Source organism: Bicyclus anynana, chromosome 7 (assembly GCF_947172395.1).
Source record: "Bicyclus anynana chromosome 7, ilBicAnyn1.1, whole genome shotgun sequence".
Taxonomy (NCBI): domain Eukaryota; kingdom Metazoa; phylum Arthropoda; class Insecta; order Lepidoptera; family Nymphalidae; genus Bicyclus; species Bicyclus anynana.
Window position 1 is genome coordinate 11,003,852 of NC_069089.1, and position 20,686 is coordinate 11,024,537.

General features: G+C 35.7%; 1 protein-coding gene across 1 annotated transcript in view; it reads left to right on the forward strand.

Annotated features, from left to right (window-relative positions):
* Positions 1 to 20,686, forward strand: part of LOC112048569 (uncharacterized) — a 61,108-nt gene that overhangs the window by 24,649 nt on the left and 15,773 nt on the right. The gene's annotated exons all lie outside the window — the stretch shown is intronic.

Sequence of the window (20,686 nt, forward strand, 5' to 3'; positions counted from 1 at the left end):
ACTGTTCAAATTACCATCGATCATCTCAATCAATATTGGCTCTGTTGTAACTTGCAGCTGTTATATAAATCAAACTTTCTATACTATCGATTGAGTGTATACAACATTGCCATCAAGAGCCCGAGTCATTTTCCCTAACAGGTGTGTCGGTCGTTCGATGTACGCGAGATAATTTGCGACACAGCGTGGCATTGGCGGCGTTACTTTACGAGTTCCTATAATAAACCTAAATAAATATTAGGTACATCGTAAATACCACTATCTATAGCGTCTGTGCGTATGTCAGAGTTATGCTTGGTAACAAGTATTTTTGTCATTTGTTTGTTGACACACCTGATATGAAATAAAATATTTGTAATAGATTTTTTCATGTTATGAACATACAAAACAGACTTATTGTTGTTGGGTGTTTGAATATTTTAGATAACTGAAACCATTCTGGATGCTGCATAGAAACCTAGAGGTATGGGACTTGGGAGTAATAACCTACAATTTTCTTTCAAGTTGTTATAAATCTGACTGATTTTCCAGAACGCAACTCGTTAGTTGTGATGAGAGCTTTTATATTAAAAAGTTAACTTAAAAAATTTCGGTTACACATTACGGGATTTTCAAACAAAAAAACTTGTTTAAATATGTTTTTAATTTGAATAGGTAATCATACACGTGTTACACGAAAGGTTTATTAATCTATAGGTACTAATATTATAAAGAGGAAAGCTTTGTTTGTTTGTATGTTTATTTGCATAATAGACTCCGAAACTACTGAACCGATTTGAAAAATTCTTTCACTATTGGGAAGCTACACTGTCCTCAAGTGCTATAGGCTATATTTTATCCTTGTATTCCTACGGGAACAGAAATTACGCGGGTGAAACCGCGTGGAGTCTGCTAGACAAGTTATATACTCAGTACCTACTCGTAAGTACCGTTTCATCTTTATCTATAATCATGCATTATTAAAAAAAAAGTATACATAATGTAAATGTGATTAGGCTGATAGAGTTTAAGTTGTGTCTATGTTTATAGAGCTTGCTACGTGCATAGTGTAGTGGTACTAAGTACTTCAACCTCCATGTATTTGTTTATTTATCGTTTATCACATCAAATGTTGTGTTGTGTATAACTTATACTAAAATGGGTTTTCATTTACATACGATGTATGCGTAGATAAAGTTAACTAGTGTATTTTAATTAGAAGAAAAACCAGTACTCAGATTTAAATTCAATTTGGTTACGAATAGGTATGTTATTAGGGAATTTACCGATTCATTTAGTTTAGATAATTTAATTATATTAATGTCTGACGAATAAACAGTAGGTATTAATAATGTATTATAATTATTATTTGTCCTTAAAACATACATACATAGACTGCCAAAATCATTATACCCTTTCCTTTTGACTTCGCCGTGGTTGGGTAAAAACACGCGTTTTTTACATCGATCTACTATTAAAAAGTGGATGCACAATCAGCGACCAAAAATGTCCTCACTCAATTATTGCCAAACACAACTTCTTAGCACTCAATTCAAGTAGTCGCATTGGCATATTCAACCTTAAACTTAATCCTTAAGGTTGAATTTGCTATGAATTTGGGATTTTATTGAATATTGGAATATATTTAAAGGCATTTTCTTTATTAATAATTCTAAAACTGTTAAATCAACATTGGCCAGTTTTTAAGTAAAATTTTCTACGTGCGTAATAGTATCTAACTAAATAACAATATTAGAGTAGTGGACATCAGTATTCAAATCAAATAGCTGAGTTAAACCAATTTTCTTGGCACAATACATTAAAGACATTAGGTATAATAGAATTTAATTTTAAAACAGTAGTTGTGCAAGTATTTACTCGTAAATGTCGTTTGTGTGCATTTTATTACTCACGAGTAGATTAAAGCATAGTCTTTCTCTAATGTATGAAATTATTAATTAAATTGGAAGTGTTGAAAAGTCAATATTTTACCACTAGTTCGTGAAGTCTATACCGAGAATAAGCGACCAAAATGCAGTTACTCTTTCAAAACTTTAATAGGTAGGTATATCATCCTGTCTTATGTTCAGAAGCAGAAGCATTGTATTTAACACATATTTAAGACTAGCTGACGCCGCGCGGTTTCATCCTTGTGGTTCCCGTTCCCGAAGGAATACGGGGATAATATAGCCTATAGCCTTCCACGATAAATGGGCTATCTAACACTGAAATTTTTTTTTAAATCGGACCAGTAGTTCCTAAGATTAACGCGTTCAATCAAACAAACAAACAAACTCTTCAGCTTAATATTATTAAGTATAGATCTAAAAACTAATTTAGAAGATAATACTTTGATGAATTGAATAATGTTTTATTTAGCTCGTATTAAGCTTAGTAAGTAGTGTCCAGACAAACCCAGGCTGCATAGCTTGTATCGAATTAAATGTCAAACAACACTTGCTCTTATTTTACTTTTGGAATCTGAGTCGAATGCGTATCAGGCGCGTGCAAGCGTAACGAGCCAATTAAATTTTAGGGGCAGACGGGATATTGGCCGCTGTCGAGGTGGCTTTAAATCCTGGGTTACGATATAAATCTGGTGATCGAAGTCACTCATATTCCTAGAACACTCGTATAACGACCGCCTCCGTGGTGCAGTGGTGTGTGCGGTGTATTTACAAGACGGAGGTCCTGGGTTCCGGCTGGAACCTCCGCCTAGGCTGATAGAGGTTTTCTTAATTGGTCCAGGTCTGCCTGGTGGAAGGCTTCGGCCGTGGCTGGTTACCATTCTACCGGCGAAGACGTACCGCCATGCGATTTAGCGTTCCGGTATACGATGTCGTGTAGAAACCGAAAGGGGTGTGTATTTTCATCCTCCTCCTAACAAGTTAACCCGCTTCTATCTTAGATTGCATCATTACTTACCATAAAGTGAGATTGTAGTCAAGGGCTAAATAGTAAAGAATAAAAAAAATAATAATAACATGTGTAGAATTAAGACGGTAGCGCAATATCATGGATTTATTTTATTCATAACTAGCCAACGCCCAGCGGTTTCACCCGCGTAGTTTCTGTGTGTGTTCTGTAAAGAAAGAAAGAAAGAAAGAAAAATATTTTTATTTGGTCAGCAAACTTAAAACTAAGCTTTTATATTTTACAACGAAGAAGAAAATTGAAAGTAAAAGCGCACTGACCAAATAAAGGTCTCCCACTCAGCTTAAAGCTGCAGCTAGCTGCAGCGCTGGTTTTCAGTGGAAACCTTTAAAAGGGTGACATCACGGAGATCTGTAGTGAGAATGCGGGGATAAAATATAGCCCATGACACTCACAAATAACGTGGCTTTCTAATGGTAAAAGAATTTTTAAAATAGGTTCAGTAGATCCCCTACAATAAAACAAACTTTACCTTTTTATAATATTAGAATAGATTTCAGTATTACGAGCGGTATACTGAAATAGTGGACATGAGTAGGTATCAGCTAGTCAGTTTAAAGTTTGACAAAGTGGTTTTTGCACCGCGGTCAACAACTGGACGATAAATCAATTTGCGTTTAATGGTGTTAGTTATGCCACTAGATAGTTCAGGCCACCAACGATATTTAGCTCAATATAATAGATTTCTAAGGTTCTCGAGTTGAAAAACATTGACAAATCCAGTCACACTGTAAAGTAAAATGATTCGATTTTATTTTTATCTACTCTTATCATAGATGTACTAAAAAGTCGTAATAAAAAGTCCAAATCATCATAAACCCATATTCGGCTCTAACCCCTCTCAAATTGAGAGGGGTTAGACCAAATGGCCTTACCCCTCTCATTTAGTCCACACTGGCCCAATCCGGATTGGCAGACTAAACACACCGAGTGAATGGGGATGATGACTAGGTTTAAATATATTGATTTTTGTGATACATTCGGGTAAAAAAGGTCAATTTTAACTAATTTATACATAAAAAGCAAAGATTGTCTGGATATTTGCAAAATAAATAACATTATAAAATTTTCAAAATCAAATAAAAATCTTTTATCGTAATTGTAAGATGTAAAATACAGTTTTAGCTTCCTTACATTAAATGTGACATTTTTCAATACATGAACTATAAACATAAACGCACAAACAACAAAGATATTAGTAATTTTGCTTGAACGCCCATACAAATCTAACGATCATTATGACCTACGACGTCATTAAATCGTACGTACTATTTTGAATGGGTCGTTTTTCAGGGATCCGTGGCAGCGCCAGATGACCCTTAAAACTGTTATCCATGACATTATTTTACAAGAAATCACTTATTGCACTTGGTTTCAAAGCTCTCCGTGTCTCTATTAAAAACCTATTTTCGATCGGTTTAAAAAGAAGACTCGAGTTTTATAAACACTTATAATGCAATCGTTGTTTTATCTTTTAAAAAATAAAAGATCATTCACAGTAACTCATAAAAGGTGGGGTCTTATTATCATTTATGTGAATGTGAACAGTTGTTTCAGCCCTAATAGGAAAGCTAACAATTGCTTGACGAGTTTAATTAATATTCTTATATGCTCGACCTAAATATGCAGATGCGATCCTCTTTATACAATCGATATATCTGATGTTCCTATAGGACATTCGTTTGTGCGACAGATGATTTCTCATATCGTAAAACCTCAATCAATATAAGCCTCAATAGCTCAGGGGTCGGACTCGTCACCGAGAGGTGGTGCTTTGATCTCCGCCCGCTACTCTATTGTCGTCGTAGTTCGTACCCACTCCTAACACAGAGTATTTTCTGACTACTTGGAGAGGAACGGAAATATTGGTCATATTTAAAAGATACCGCAGATATTCTTAAAAATAGCGTACCTAAATACTACTCATCATCATCATCATCATCATCAGCCGATGGACGTCCAATGCTGGACATAGGCCTCTTACATAGACTTCCAAACAAAACGGCCTCCATCCGCGAGCATCCAGCGGCTCCCTAAAATCCGCTTGATGTCCTTGGCCCACCTAATAGTAGGGGGTCGACCAACACTGCGCTTTCCGGTGCGTGGTCGCCATTCCAGCACCTTGAGTCCCAAACGTCTATCGGGGTTTTCGAACTATGTGGCCTGCCCATTGCCACTTCAGCTTAACGACCAATAATTAATCATTACAGTATTAATATCTCAACAAGATTGAAATATTAAATTAATTATTGATTTTTAGTTATTGACTGTTTTATAGTAATAATAAATCTGTGAACTATAATTTTCCTGTATTAACTCCTGAGTTTTTGTATTATACAATTGTATAATACAGTACTAAATATATATTGCCGATAATAATAGATTAGAATGTAATTGACAACGGTAATTTATATCAGTTAGTTAAATATTTGAGCCTATATAATCACGATTAACTAACTTATCTGTATGCAGTATCAGGAGTTTGAAGTAAATCTTGCGCTATCACATTCAACTTGTAATTCTAATTGCTTAGCAATTACGTCATTCGAAGGATAAAATTCCAGGCCGTGTCTCTGTTTCAATTATTGTGCCGCTATACCTACTTGTATAATGAAATGATATAAATAGTTTGTTATTTATATCCACTGAAACAAATACTTTACACGTAATGATGTCTATTTATTGAGCGTAATATGCTTAAGATGGGCACGTAATATTGCTTTTGTTATATAAACAAACTTTGTAGGTATAGTGTTGGTCATATGAAGCTTTCTAAAATTGAATTGGTACTTTTAAATCTCATGTGTACAGCTATTATCTACCTTACTTTTCTTAACGTGTATTTGAATGTACAATGATAGAGGTGATATAATGATTCCTATTAATTATTATAGGAAGAAATATATAAGTTCGAAACATGAAACCCCGTTTATTAATTCACGCTAATTTCCCTCAACACAAATATGGGATTCGTTATCAATCCATATTCGGCTCACTGCTGAGCTTGAGTATCCTCTTAGAATGAGAGGGGTTAGGTGAATAGTCCACCACGCTGGCCCAATGCGGATTTGCAGACTTCACACGCAGATAATTTAGAAAATTCTCTGGTGTGCAGGTTTCCTCATAATGTTGTCCTTCACCGTTTGAGCCATTTAAAAACCCCAAAATATTATTTATTTATGCTCAGTAGCTTAATTGATTATAATTTATTCTTCCTGCTTTCTCCGTCCCTAGTCCTCTCTTCCTTTTATTTTTTGAAACACGTACAAGTTTAATTTGTATAGGTATTGTTATTCAATTTATAATCGTCTGCAATAGCCTATGTAACAGTAATATAAGGTGTCTTGCATAATAATGTTGTCGCTAGTGAAAAATCTCCAGGCGATACAAGACAAAATAACAATGTTGAAGCAATTCAAGGTTATTGAAAGGTGCAATTAGCTGATATATGCTGAGCCATACCAGCAATGCCGTGCTGCACCAAGGCAATTTCGATATTAGTTCGTTCAGTGATAACTTTTTCTGCTGATTTACAATGCAGTACTTCTTTTATTATCTAAAGTTAATGCGAGATTCCCTCTCTTTTATTTATATGATATTTTCAACTTGCCCTGTTAATATGTGTAGGGCAACTTGGTAGACGAACTCTGAAGATACAGTCGTCCTGTACCTAGCTTATAGGAACTTAAATCTATAAACTAAATCTATCAAGTTTGGGTTCATTAATTTTGACAAACACAGTGTTCGTTTGTAATTGCAACAGTATTTCATTAAAAATATTTATGGCAAATACCTACCAGGGAGATAATTTAAAAAAAAAAAATTATCTCCCTGTCCGTTTGTTCCGTCTAATCTATGAAACGGGACTCTCTCTAATTTTGACGAGACTTTCACTGGCAGTTAGCCGATGTTATAAGGAGTAACAATAGGGTACTTTTATTGAAAAAATAAAATTTGGGTTCACCGATTACAAAATTAAAACAAAACAGAAACTGCACGGGGCGTCCGCTAATTGTAAATACATTTTTAAATATTTGGCGCTTTTCCTGGAAAATGCATTTCTGCATCCATCCCGAGTTTATAATCGCTGCGCTACAACTGCAGAGATTTCGCTCGGCGTATAAGTTACTAAGCTGCTAATAGGGATGATGACAGTTTTTTAAATTGTATATAAATTAAGAGTATACTAATAGTAAAGCAATTTTGTAAAAGGAACAGGGTATCTGCGATTATTACTTTCGGAGCTACAGGGATTTAAAGAGTCAGATTTGCGGCGCTGCCGCGGAAAAACGCCCCATACAAAATGGCTCGAACTAATGACGTCATAGGCAATGTAATAATCGTTATATTTGTATGCGCGTTCGAACAAAATTACTAATATCTTTGTTATTTGTGCGTTTATGCTTATAGTTCATTTATTAAAAAATGTCACATTTAATGTAAGGAAGCTAAAACTGTATGAATTTTCATCTAATTACGATAAAATATTTTTAATAGATTTTGAAATTTTGTAATCTCATTTATTTTGCAAATATCCAGACTATCTTTGCTTTTTATGTATAAATTAGTTAACATTGACCCTATTACCCGAATGTATCATAAAAATCAATATATTCAAACCTAGTCATCATCCCCATTGTTACCAAGGGCAATATTCGTAACAGGATAAATAAAATCATTAGGACAAACAGGCAAAAATATTATCAATTCTATATACTCATACATATGTAAAATAAAGACGTATTAATATATGCAGAAGGAAAATTGCTCATAATTATATTGCATAATTTTTGTGCCGGCATAATATTATTAATATACTTAACACTAAACCGAAATCTTCGCTTCTGTTTATAAGCTTTATTTTTATGAGTCTCATAAAAAGAAGTGTTTCCTGACAGATATTGCAGTTCTCTTTATTAGTTCGCGTTTAAAATACAAAGTTTCATGCATCGTTTAAAAGCTTACAGATTGACCGACATGTGTAATTATATTTATAGCGCATAAAATAACGCACACTTTGTATGGTATTCCAAAATTTTCATATGATTGACGATATTAATCATAAATATTGTATTGTGGGTTATGATAGTTATAAAAATATTTATAATTGTAACGATCTAATTCCTTCCTCTTGTGAGGGAATGGCGTTTTTCAGGGATGGCAGCGCCAGATGACCCTTAAAACTGTTATCCATGACATTATTTTACAAGAAATCACTTATTGCACTTGGTTCCGCTCTCCGTGTCTCTATTAACCCACCACGTTAATCCATTACAGATTGGCAAGCTCTAGTTGATAAGATACAACTATTTAGCGATCACTACTAAATTATGTTAATGATAACTGACGGTCTTACCTGTTCTTCAATGGCACGGGAGTGTAACAATAACAACACTAATTCAAGACGAGTTGGATAGGGCCCTGTGATAGCGCTGACAATTTTAATTGATAATTTCTTATCAATAAAATTCTCTCTACCTACCTTTTCAACAATTTTTATAAGTAGACTTATGAACTCATGAGCACGTGATGCGAAGCCACAGAGGCTAACCACTGGACGAACGAGTTGTTGGTTATATGAGATATTAAATGCTAAGACTATTCGGTTCGTCTTTATTATGTCGATGCCGTATATTTGCATACCTAAATTGATTTTAACGTTCGTGTTAAGATGTAAGCTGGCCAAGGTTTATCTGCGTATAGGTAACCGGTATCGTTCGCGAATATGTGTTCGTTCGAGACGTCACATTTGCATCGCAATGATAGGGTGTCATGACAGGTTTTGCACAAACAAGCTTGATGCTCGGCGCGAGGAGCACAGTCACATCCTTTCCTTTGCGACGACGACGACATAATTATATTATTACTAGTAGGTATGCGAAATGTAATTGATGCATTCCTGGTACTCGGTAGCTACTTGTTATGCTACAATATTATCAATGCTCGTAAAGTAGCTCGTTTATTTTCTGCCATCAACACTATAGAATAGTTGTTATCAACGTTAATAGTACATATTAACATGAAAGTAGACGTCGAACTGAATTATCAAAATATTATAGATCAGACAGCTTAATATTTCTATTATTCCTTAAACCCAATGCTACTACGGCTTAACGTTTAACGATGCTCCAATTCAACTGACAATTTCTTAGAAAAAAAAAAAGCTCATCATCATCTGCTTTATACTGTGACTTAGGATTTAAACCCAGGAGTTCATGTTCCAACGTCACAAAGGCCAACCACTGGAACAATGAGGCTCATAAAATCAGTGCCGGATCAAGGAACCTTGATGCTCTAAGCAATCTTCCCATGTGGGCCCTCCTATCTTAAGGATATTACAAAGAAACTAATAAAAAAAAATTTTAATAAAAAAATTCAACCGACTTCCAACTCAAAAATTAACCTAAACTAAAAAGCAAAAAATAACATCTTACCCACGTGCTACCTTCTGATCAGTTTGAAGGCGGTGCCAAGCCAGTGATGTTTTAATTCAAGCCGTTTAAATTACAAACTTTCTGTGGTTCTTTCAGAAACGGCTTTAATTAAAACATGATATTGGATTGGCACCGCCTTCAAACTGATCAGAAGGTAGCACATAGGTAAGATGTTATTTTTTGCTTTTTAGTTTAGGTTAATTTTTGAGTTGGAAGTCGGTTGAATTTTTTTATTGAAATTTTTATTTTTTAATTTTTAGTGTTAAATCACCTACTGAGTGTGAACAAATATTAATAAGCAATTAGTTGAAACGTTATTTTCTTATGATAAGTATCTAAGTCCTACAATCCCAATTTTAAAAATAGTACCTTAACTCATATACAAAATTTCACTTAATCCACACGTAATATGAATATTCAGAAAAACGTGAAAGGTGACTGTCCTCCGTCTTCATCACCCCCTTTGCAGTCCAATCCATATGGGTGGAAAGTTCTCATCAATATAAAATTTATCAAGTCCAAACACAAGGTAGCTACTGTGAACCGTCGAGGAGTTCCATTAACTCTCCTTCACCTTCATCACCAGACCCCTAGTACAGTCACAACCTATCCAGGTGGAATGTTCTCATCAATACAAAATTATCAAGTCAAAACAAAAGGTAGGTACTATGAACCGTCGAGGAGTTCCCTTAACTATCCTTCGTCTTCATCACCAGACCCCCAATACAGTCACAACCTATCCAGGTGGAAAGTTCTCATCAATACAAAATTATCAAGTCAAAACACAAGGTAGCTACTGTGAACCGTTGAGGAGTTCTCTTAACTGTTCTTCGTCTTCATCATCAGACCCTCAATACAGTCACAAACCATCTAGGTGGAAATTCTCATCAATACAAATAAATCAAGCTCAAACAAAAGGTACCTGCTGTAAATCGTTGACGAGTTCCATCGTCTGCGTTTCGACTCCATCATCAGGCCAACTCCAGACCTTCATAAAATTGTAGTGATTTAAAATACCTTACTGAAACACTAACAAACGCACTAGCCGTCTCTACGATTTTCGAAAGTTACCCTCGATTTCTCCAGGTTGCCATCATCAGATCCTGACATGAAAAAAATGGGACCACCCTGGAAACAAACCCTTCAAAACAAAAAAAGAATTTTCAAAATCGGTCCACAAATGACGGAATTATCGCTGGACATACATAAAAAAAAAAAAAAAAACATACATACAGCCGAACGTAGAACCTCCTCCTTTTTGGAAGTCGGTTAAAAATGTACTATAGATATTTAGAAAATGTAAGGTCAAAAAAATTTGCGTATTTTAAAATTGCTTTAACTTTCGTGTGCTCGTTTTTTTTCTTGGTCGTTTCTGGTCCCCCCTTGTCGGGATGCTTTAAGCAATTGTTTACATAGCCTAGAGGCTAATCAAGGACTGCCTTATAATAAATTGTCGTATTATTAAGCTTAAACAAAATATTATGTCAAAACTGTGTTATACAATTATTTGAAACTTCTATCGTTAATGATAATTTTATCTCTCAAAATAAAAGTGCTCAATAAAAACTACACCAGCAGATACAAGCGTATTAAATGACAGACAATACCACCATCGTGTTACAAGTCGCAAGCTTGTTTGTTTCTATCACGATGACATGATCGATAGCTTCGTAAATAACATTATTATGCAAAATTTTACTATCGGAACTTGTGCGGCATAAAGTTGTTTCATAAATTATCGTGACATGTAGTAAATCAATCTGGCCCGGCCGGACAATGCCGGTAGAAAAAGAGAAACACGAGCGAAGCTTTCCTTTGCCCCGCAGTGCGTGTGCATCCGCACCACTATCGCCTTGATTGACGTGTTTGTTCTACATAATTGCTTCTGTAATGAGATTCACCATTCTGTTGAGCTTTTTATTATTTTTTTTTATCTGAATTACATTAGATTGATACATTAGTGGTAATTTAATTTTAAATTCGGTTGTGTGTGTGTGGCTTTTTTTTAATTGTAGAGTGTGTAGGTTTATCGCTATACTAGTGCTGACTTCTGTCATGTTGATAGTCATACTAAATATTATAAAGCTGAAAGTTTGTTTGTGTGCGTGTGTGTAAGTATGTTTATTCCTCCTTTGCGCTGCGGCTACTAAAGCGATTTGGCTGAAATTTGGAAATGGAAATAAATTTTACTCTTGGACTAGCACATAGGCTACTTCATCCCGGAAAAATCCATGGTTCCCGCGGGATTTGTGACGAAGTCGCGGGTGTCCGCTAGTTTGAAATAAGTTTGTAAACTTTTTATTGATTTTTAAATGGATGTTTATTGTCTAATGAATATTGTATTCATTTTAAATACTTCTTATAGTCTTCGAGTCGAATGACAAGAATACCTACTTTAAGCAGCTATGTATCTTACACCTGCATACTTTTTGTCAAATGTTATAATGTTATGAGATCTTTGTGTAATGGCCTTATCCGTCCAGTCATTATCATAAATTGTGAATTTATAATCATAATAGTATTAGACATTGTTTATTTACATCGGTTTCCAAAAACCATTGTATCGCAAAATTAAAATACACCGAGCTATCCTTTGCCAGATTATTTATGAATGTATTATATATATTTCCAAATACAGTTTGAAAACAATGCGTATTTCGGGTTAAGAACAACCAAGACTTCTTACAAGTATTGTACTGTGCAAAAATTCTTAAAAATCAGCAAATGTAATACCTGTAAATGTTTTGCTACTTAAGGATTAAATAAATAACTAAGTACATCCGTTAGTTCTAAGCATTGTAGTAACACGTACGGAAGGTAAATTAAGACTTTAATTATTTTTCAAAATTGGATCACGTCATTCAGGCCAATAACACGTTGATAGCACCTAGTTAGTTAGTTAGTTTTACTCTCGTTCCCCGAAAAACGATACGTCACGGTTACGTGTCTCAAAACGTCTTCGGAGTAGTTATTTGATACTTTTCAATGCAGGGCGTGCTTTTACAACGCGGTATTTCTAATCTCACGAGGTCGGCTGGGGCACGAAGAACGGACAGGAAGACGCGCGGTCCACTTTGTGATCCATTCGAGCGTATACCTACATCCTCGGATTCCTCGGACATTGCGACCGCAAACACTGAGCGGGACGCGCAAACCAGTTTATGAAACATCACTTTGTCTGCGAGGGGTTCATTAAACATTGCTCACACGCGGCGTCGTGCGTCCACGAAATTGTCAATGAGAACAATACTCGAATTGACCTCAACGAAGGTATCGCTATTATAGTCTGGCAAGTTCATTGATGTCTCTCTTATGATATGTGGACGACGGAGGGAAAGATTGCGTGGGTGTGAAAACGCGGGGAAGTGAGGTTCATCAGTGGGTGCATTCATCGCTACACGTCAACCGGCCCTTGCGGACTATAGGTAGTGTTACGAACGAAGTTGTCAAGCTATAGTCTAAGATACGTATTCAAAACGACCATGACCAATCTGTTTAATGGATGAAAATGTTTTATATCAAACTAGCGGACGCCCGCGACTTCGTCCGCGTAAATTTCGATGTCAACTTTACTACTACCCCTACCCTACCCTACCACTACCCCAACCCTACCCTACCCCAAACCTACCCCTACCTTACCTACACCCTACCCCCATCCTACCCCTACCCTCCCCGTACCCTATCCCACCCGTACCCCTATCTCACGCCTATCCTACCCTTACCCTACCACTTCCCTATCCTACCCGTACCTCTACCCTACCACTACCCTACCTCTACCCCTACCCTACCACTACCCTAAACCCGGCCCTAAACCTACCCTACCCCTACGCTTCCCTACCCGTACCCTACCCTACCCTGTAACTTCTCTATCTTACTCCTACCCCTAGCAAAATCGGTCCAGTCCTTCGAGAGTGGTGGTATGACCAAGAGAAATAGAGACTTCTATGCTAATAATATAAAGAGGTAAAGTTCGTGTGGTTGTAGGAGGTAATCTCTGGATCTAGTGGACCGATTTGGAAATTTGTTTTACCAATAGAAAGCTACGTTATTTGCGAGTGTCATAGGCTATGTTTGATCCCCATATTCACACGGGAACGGGAACTATGTAAATGAAAGCGCCGGGCGTCATTTAGCGGAATTTCTGCGTCTTTTAGAAATTTTGTATTATCTCCGAAACTATTAAAGTAATTAACATACTGTAAAGGGCAAATCTTATCTCCATAATATCCTTGTGATTATTAAATAATTTATTTTAATAAGGATTAAAGTTTAGTTGTATAAATAATGACGTAAACCTAAGTATATAAAATTAATAATTTTTAAAACACAAAAGGTACTATATCTGCTAATATATAGAAGATAGATATATGGTGTCGCGGACTTTTTTGTAGAACTTTTAAAGATACATAAAGTCTCCATACATTAATTTCAATTTTACACAATAGTTAAGGCAGCGCATGCGAATAAGTCTGTTTAAGAGGATTTTCAGTCCGACCTGTATGACAAAAACTGTGATAACTCGGCTAATATATATGATACCAATATAAAATATAGCCTATAGCACTCCCCGATAATGTAGCATTCTACTGGTGAAAGAATTTTTAAAATCGGACCAGTAGTTCCGAAGATTACCCCATTTAAAAAATGTGACAAACTTACAAACTTACAAACTTTACCTCTTTATAATATTAGTATAGATTTAGTACGTTAAAAAATATGTAGCGAGTATGTTGCCTAAACAAACCTGCATACCAGAAAATTTTCTTAATTCTCTGGTATGCAGCCCAGCGTGGTGGACTATTGGCCTAACACCTCTCATTCTGAGAGGAGACTCGAGCTCAGCATTGAGCCAAATATGGGTTGATAATGATGATGATGTTGCCTAAAAAATTTTCTGGCCAAACTATCATTAAAGATAGTTAATAATGGTTACTAATACTCCAGGCTACTACGGCCAGGAGATCCTCTTTTCATCCATTAAACAGATGGGTGAAGTTAGTTTCTAATTCGGATCTTCCATCTGATATTGTGATATCAGATTGGCATATTTTCGTATTATGTGAACACAATATTCGTCGGTTTCCAATAAGGCCGCCGTGCGAGCATTTTATGTCTTTTGAATTGAGTATACAGTCGGCTCGCTGGACGAGTTTAGTCCGCTCCATATGCCAATTTATTTTACTGCTCACTGGAACGCCTACAAAACCATAGGATGTATATTTATTTCCTAGAAAATTTATAGGGTTTCTCAAAGGAATATCTCAAATTAGCAAGCGTAACATTTTGAAATTAAACTTTGTCCAATCAACACTATTATTATACTCGTCAAGCTGAAAAGTTGAACTAGAAACAGGAACTACTAGTTCTTATTGAAAAATTCTTAGCCCATCACATTGAGGAAGGCTATATTTTACTAGCAGACGCCATGCAGTTCATCAGTATAGGATGTAGGATTTTAATAGAGAACAGTTGTTTATGCCACTGTCATGTAACGAGGGTCATTGTAGCACGAGTAATTTAATGGCTAATTACGTGCAGTGGCATACAATTTTTTTTTTCTACAACCATGATAAAATAATTTAAAAAAGTTGATATATAACCTACATTTGGTAAGCATTTTGTATCGTCGTGGCCTCCTAGATTTTGTCTCTGTAAAGGAAGCCTGAATTTCTGTAGCCATGCCTTGGAAATATTTTTTTTTTTATTTTTTTTTTTAAATTAAAAAAATAATTGGACCTGTAGAAATGAATAGCTTTATGATATGGTTTGAGGTTTTATATTTAGTAGATTACGAAATGGTTTTTCAAAACGGTCCAGTCATCAGAGCAAACAAACAATCAAATATACCTACTTACTCGTACTACGTACTATACATTATCTGCGAATGGCACCGCAGGGTACAGCTAGTTAAAATAAATTATAATTGATTAAAATAACTAAATTGTCCGTTTTATTTTTATAGAGCTGCTTTGAAGACCTCATAACGATATGGTACAGAAGTTGTGTTAACTGTTTACGTAAAAGATAAATGCAGTGGAATACAAATTACACCTCGTTAAGCGTCAAATCAGTATTCGCACAATTTGCAGTTTCCGTTTATTTGCGCCTTCAACTCGCCGGAGAAAATTCAATTTTAATAACAACTACATTAATCATAATTTTATGTTACGTAACGGGAATGTCAAGGGGTAATTGTAAAACTTTACCAAAGATTTATAACTGTACCTAGGGTTTAGGTATAACATGATAATTCTACCTGTAACAACATTTACGAGGACGATAATCGAGAAAACTTAATCAATAACTTGATCGAGAATAATTTAATTTTATTTATTTTTCCTCTTACTTAGCGTTTTTGTGAAGTTTGGCGAGTTCACAAGTAGGTATGCTAATTATTATGATTATACTCATTAGGGACACAATTAGCTATTCTTTTTGATAATAAAATCCCAATGATGCACCCTTTGCTCATTTAGTATCTATACTTTTTTTTCAATGATGGAAATTTCGAGGACATCTTATTCTTAGGTTAGACCATGATTTGGTCAGTATGCCTTCTTGTATTTGTAGTGCTGTATAAGCTTTTTTGACTAAAATAAGTAATTTTCATTATTCTTTCTATTTTTATTACAATTATTTTCGTATCTATAGATAGATACATAGTTTAGCCAGAATGTGAATGTTGTAATTTGATAGGGGATTTTATTGGAAAGCATTACAGTTGCATGCCGTCATGCAGCGGGCATGCATGTATCACGAGTACACGATTCTTGGAAAAGCTTGTCCGCGTCGGTGCCGAGGCAGACAACGTGACGACGGCACTTGCATTTTTGCAACTCTGATTATTGTGAACTACGAGCCTGGATGACCAGACTTGCCTCATTTTATACATGTTTTTTTAACACGCTTTATATTAGCTTCACTTGTAACTATGTATGTAAGAAAATCTTAGAATCTCAATTTGACCCACTTCTTCTTCTTCATTAGGATGAAATTTTGCACACGCTCTGAGTTCTGATGACAATACATGAACTTTGGCGGTTTAAAGCGACCTTCCCCAGCGGTAGAATCTCCATGTATACGAGTGTGTCTGTGGCTTTCAATGAACAATTTGCTGTCTTTTCAATAGACTAATCGCTTGCATTATAGGATGGTTTTTATAAGCTGATTTTTTTTTATACCTAAGTACGCGGACAACTATGGATGTTGAAGCTTTGGGATTTAACAGGTTTCGAGGGTCTAGACTCTAAATTATCAAGTTGTTCAATTGAAAAACCAAAAAAAGAAATTATATTTTCTACGGGAAACGTAAGGACATGTCTTCATCCACTAGACTTCATTGTAGAGTGATTTTTAGACAGTAGTGATTAGCTCCACTTTATACTTTAAAAGAAAATTTAGGATTAAATCTAAATTTCTTATGAACGGGGATAAATGGGGGATAAAGTTTTATTTTTAACGGTGTTTTTCGATGATTAAAGATAGAATCTGCCCCTTCCAAAGCCACCACGGTCAAAACTCCATACTTACCTACCATACATACCTATAGTAGAAACATTGGGCGATGAACTTTCAATTTTTGTATACTAAGGTAGATCTGGCTATTATAGGTTCTCGATCTGATATATGCTATCAACATAATTATGACATTAGGACGTACGTTGCATTGCCTTTTCTGAGAGCTACTTCAACACTTGGATAGTTTATGTCAGCACTTAGGATGTTTAGTTTAAATGATTGGTTCAAAGTAAAGATTACAACAATATTGCCGATTGCTTTAATCGTTTATGGGGGGAGAAAACGACAAGGAAATAATTATAGTGTAAGCAAATATATCTTTTAGGTTGATTACTCAAGAATCTTGTTTAATCTTCCAAATGGGGGTTTCAGTAATCTACTCTTAAAATACACAAAAACATCTGAATGGAGCCGATAATAGTTATTAGATCTATAGCTAGTAACAATATTTTTTTTTATATTAACTCGAAATGATTATTTTCTTCGTAAATATATTCAAAAGTACACACAAGAGATGCATCGCTTTTATGAGCCTATGTCTCAAATATTGCAATTCCTAGCCGACGAAATTACGGGTGTGGTATAATAAATAACATTTTTTTTAGAAAAGGTCTACTTCTTAAATATGTCTTTGCGGTTTTTAATGCCACTTGTGTGGTTTAGACGGTGTTACCCACCATTGTTTGTTTATTAAACATATATACATATAAATACTATTGTAGTCTGTACAGAAAACAAAAAAGCATTTAAAACAATTTATAGGTACAGGTATAGTACGCGGCCTCTAAGTTGAACTATGCAAAGTACCCAGTAGCAATACATTTTCGGATGTTAGCTATTTACGATAAGGGTTCCCACGAGTAACCATAGCAACATCTTTACGACATTACAATCGAAATTTTCACGAAGGACGTGTTTAATACTGGTTTATAATTGTACCTGCGTAAATGACCGCCATGTCTATAGTCTATAGCATCTGTATGCATGCGGTTTCTTTTGGGACGCTCTCATTATTCCATCGTAGTGTCATTTGCGTGGTTGCATATACTCGTACATAGTGTAAATCACGTCATTGTTCTGCACACAACTAGCGTACTGTCTCTGGTTTAGCATAATGCTTTACATTTTCTTAGGTAACGCAACTTGAGGACGTGGTGTATTGTTGTTTGTGAACATTTTACTTGCATCCGGTCTGTACTCGTAGATGGTATTATGAAAGCAGCTGTTTTCAATAATCTATGAGCCTGCGCTAGCCGGACCCTCGACATTTTATAAAAACTGAAAGTTCGTCAGCCCTTGATGTACCTGTAGGGCACCTACTTGAAATTGGACGCACCTGACTTTGGGAGACATTTAATCATCTATAATTTCTATACTAATATTAAAAAGAGGTAAAGTTTGTGGTATTGTAGGGGGTAATCTATGGATCTACTGAACCGTTTTGGAAAATTATTTTACTACCATAGAAAGTTACGTTATCTTTGAGTATCATAGGCTATTTAGCCTCGTAGCCCCTCAGGAACGGAAAGTACGCAGGTGAAACCGCGGGGCCTCGGCTAGTCGTGTTATGAAGCGTATTTTATATATTCTTCGCAACAGTAAATCATTTCTTCATTTGAGATACACTTACATCACAATGCTTACGCATAGTCAGGCACTCCTTTTAAGTAAACTCCACTCTCCTGTGACAAAACTTTCAGCTTCTTTAGAATACCGAAGGTCTGGCCTTTACATGTCCTCACTGTACAATGGATAAGACAGTGTCAGGCAAATGAGCCCCCGCTGGGATCTCAGTATTGCCGAGATGAAATCCGTTAGGTTGGGTGGCGGTGTTCCTCACACGCCTTTCTATTGTTTGCCCTCATTGCATCTAAAGAATACATTCGAGATAGTTTCAGATAGATTGAAAGCACATAGTAACAGATAAAAAATGAATTTTTTGATAACGCATCCATTTCATCAGTATGAATTACTAATCGAAGATGCTGATATTAGTCATACATCGACCTTGCGATGCAGTACGCTACAGCAATAGGGATGATGACAGTTTTTTAAATTGTATATAAATTAAGAGTATACTAATAGTAAAGCAATTTTGTAAAAGTAACAGGGTATCTGCGATCATTACTTTCGGAGCTACAGAGATTTAAAGAGTCAGATTCGCGGCGCTGCCGCGGATCCCTGAAAAACGCCCCATACAAAATGGCTCGAAATAATGACGTCATAGGCAATGTAATGATCGTTAGATTTGTATGCGCGTTCAAACTAAATTACTAATATCTTTGTTATTTGTGCGTTTATGCTTATAGTTCATATATTAAAAAATGTCACATTTAATGTAAGGAAGCTAAAACTGTATGAATTTTCATCTAATTACGACAAAAGATTTTTAATAGATTTTGAAATTTTAAAATCTCATTTATTTTGCAAATATCCAGTCAATCTTTGCTTTTTATATATAAATTAGTTAACATTGACCTTATTTACCCGAATGTATCATAAAAATCAATATATTCAAACCTAGTCATCATCCCCATTGTAAGTTTAAGAAGCAACCACTTGTAAATATTTTTTGACGGCCTCCGTGGCGCAGTGGTATGCGCGAAGGTATTACAAGACTGTGTTTGATCCCCGGCTAGGTCGATTGAGGTTTTCTTAATTGGTCCAGGTCTGGCTGGTTGGAGGCCTCGGCAGGCGAGTTACCATCCTACCGGCAAAGACGATTTAGAGTTACGATACGATGTCGTGTAGAAAACGAAATAGGTGTGCAAATCCTACGCCCGCTTCTATCTTAGATTGCATCTTCACTTACCATAAGATGAGATTGCAGTACAGCGCTATCTTGTTAAAAAAAAAACTTGTAAAAATAGTATTATATGAGATTTTGTGGGCACATCTTGAACTTATAATAAATACAAGATAGTCGGCTTTCTCTTCAAAATATCTTGTCCAATAAAAGCAATCTGGGAGCCGTCCAATGACAACTACGTGATATCCATAGATGATACAACAAATTTTTACCTGGCTTTGTATGACTTTCCGAAATAACTTTTTTACACCGCTCCGTCGCCCTAACTAATAGGTACTATAATTACTTCACGTTCGTACTTTTTTTGATCGCCAGGAACATGTTTAAAGCACCGGTTAATTCGTCAGGACCTATTTGGGAGTGATATTTACGATGCACCACGCGCTTATTAACGGCTCGTAAACCCATACTTCAGTCAAAAAATACTTGCAAGCAATTAACCTCTCCTGCCCTTAAAATGTCTAGAAACAGTTAGCGACGAGCGGTGTGTTTGCATACTGAGTGACAACAGGTGAAATGGTGGAGGACAATCGTGTCCCTGCGCGTTGGACTGAACACATGTAAATGAAGTACGAAGCTACATTGTATTCTAACGCACAAACAAAACGCCTGTATCGCTGTCTGAACAATACATATTTGTATGTAGGTAAAAATTACAAGTCTCCTAGAAACATTCAACATAGGAAAAGTTTTTTGAATATCATGACATCGTATCAGGTTTTAATAACCTGTGTGGTCGCTTTTTATGATAATTATAATAAAAATAATGTTCATAAATAAGTAAATATGATATCTACTTAACGGTGCTGCTTCAAAATAGGCGTCAGTTTTCAACTCTTACCGAATAGGAGTGTCGACATATAAAGACAAGATTTATTGTTGTCAGTGACCATGAATAAAATGGTAGATTCGTGTGTGGATAGCAGGTTGTGGCACGTGCGAGCCGGAGGCTTAAACAACTTCGTATCTACATTCTGATGGATGCACTGATAACGTAATGTTGTGAATCAAT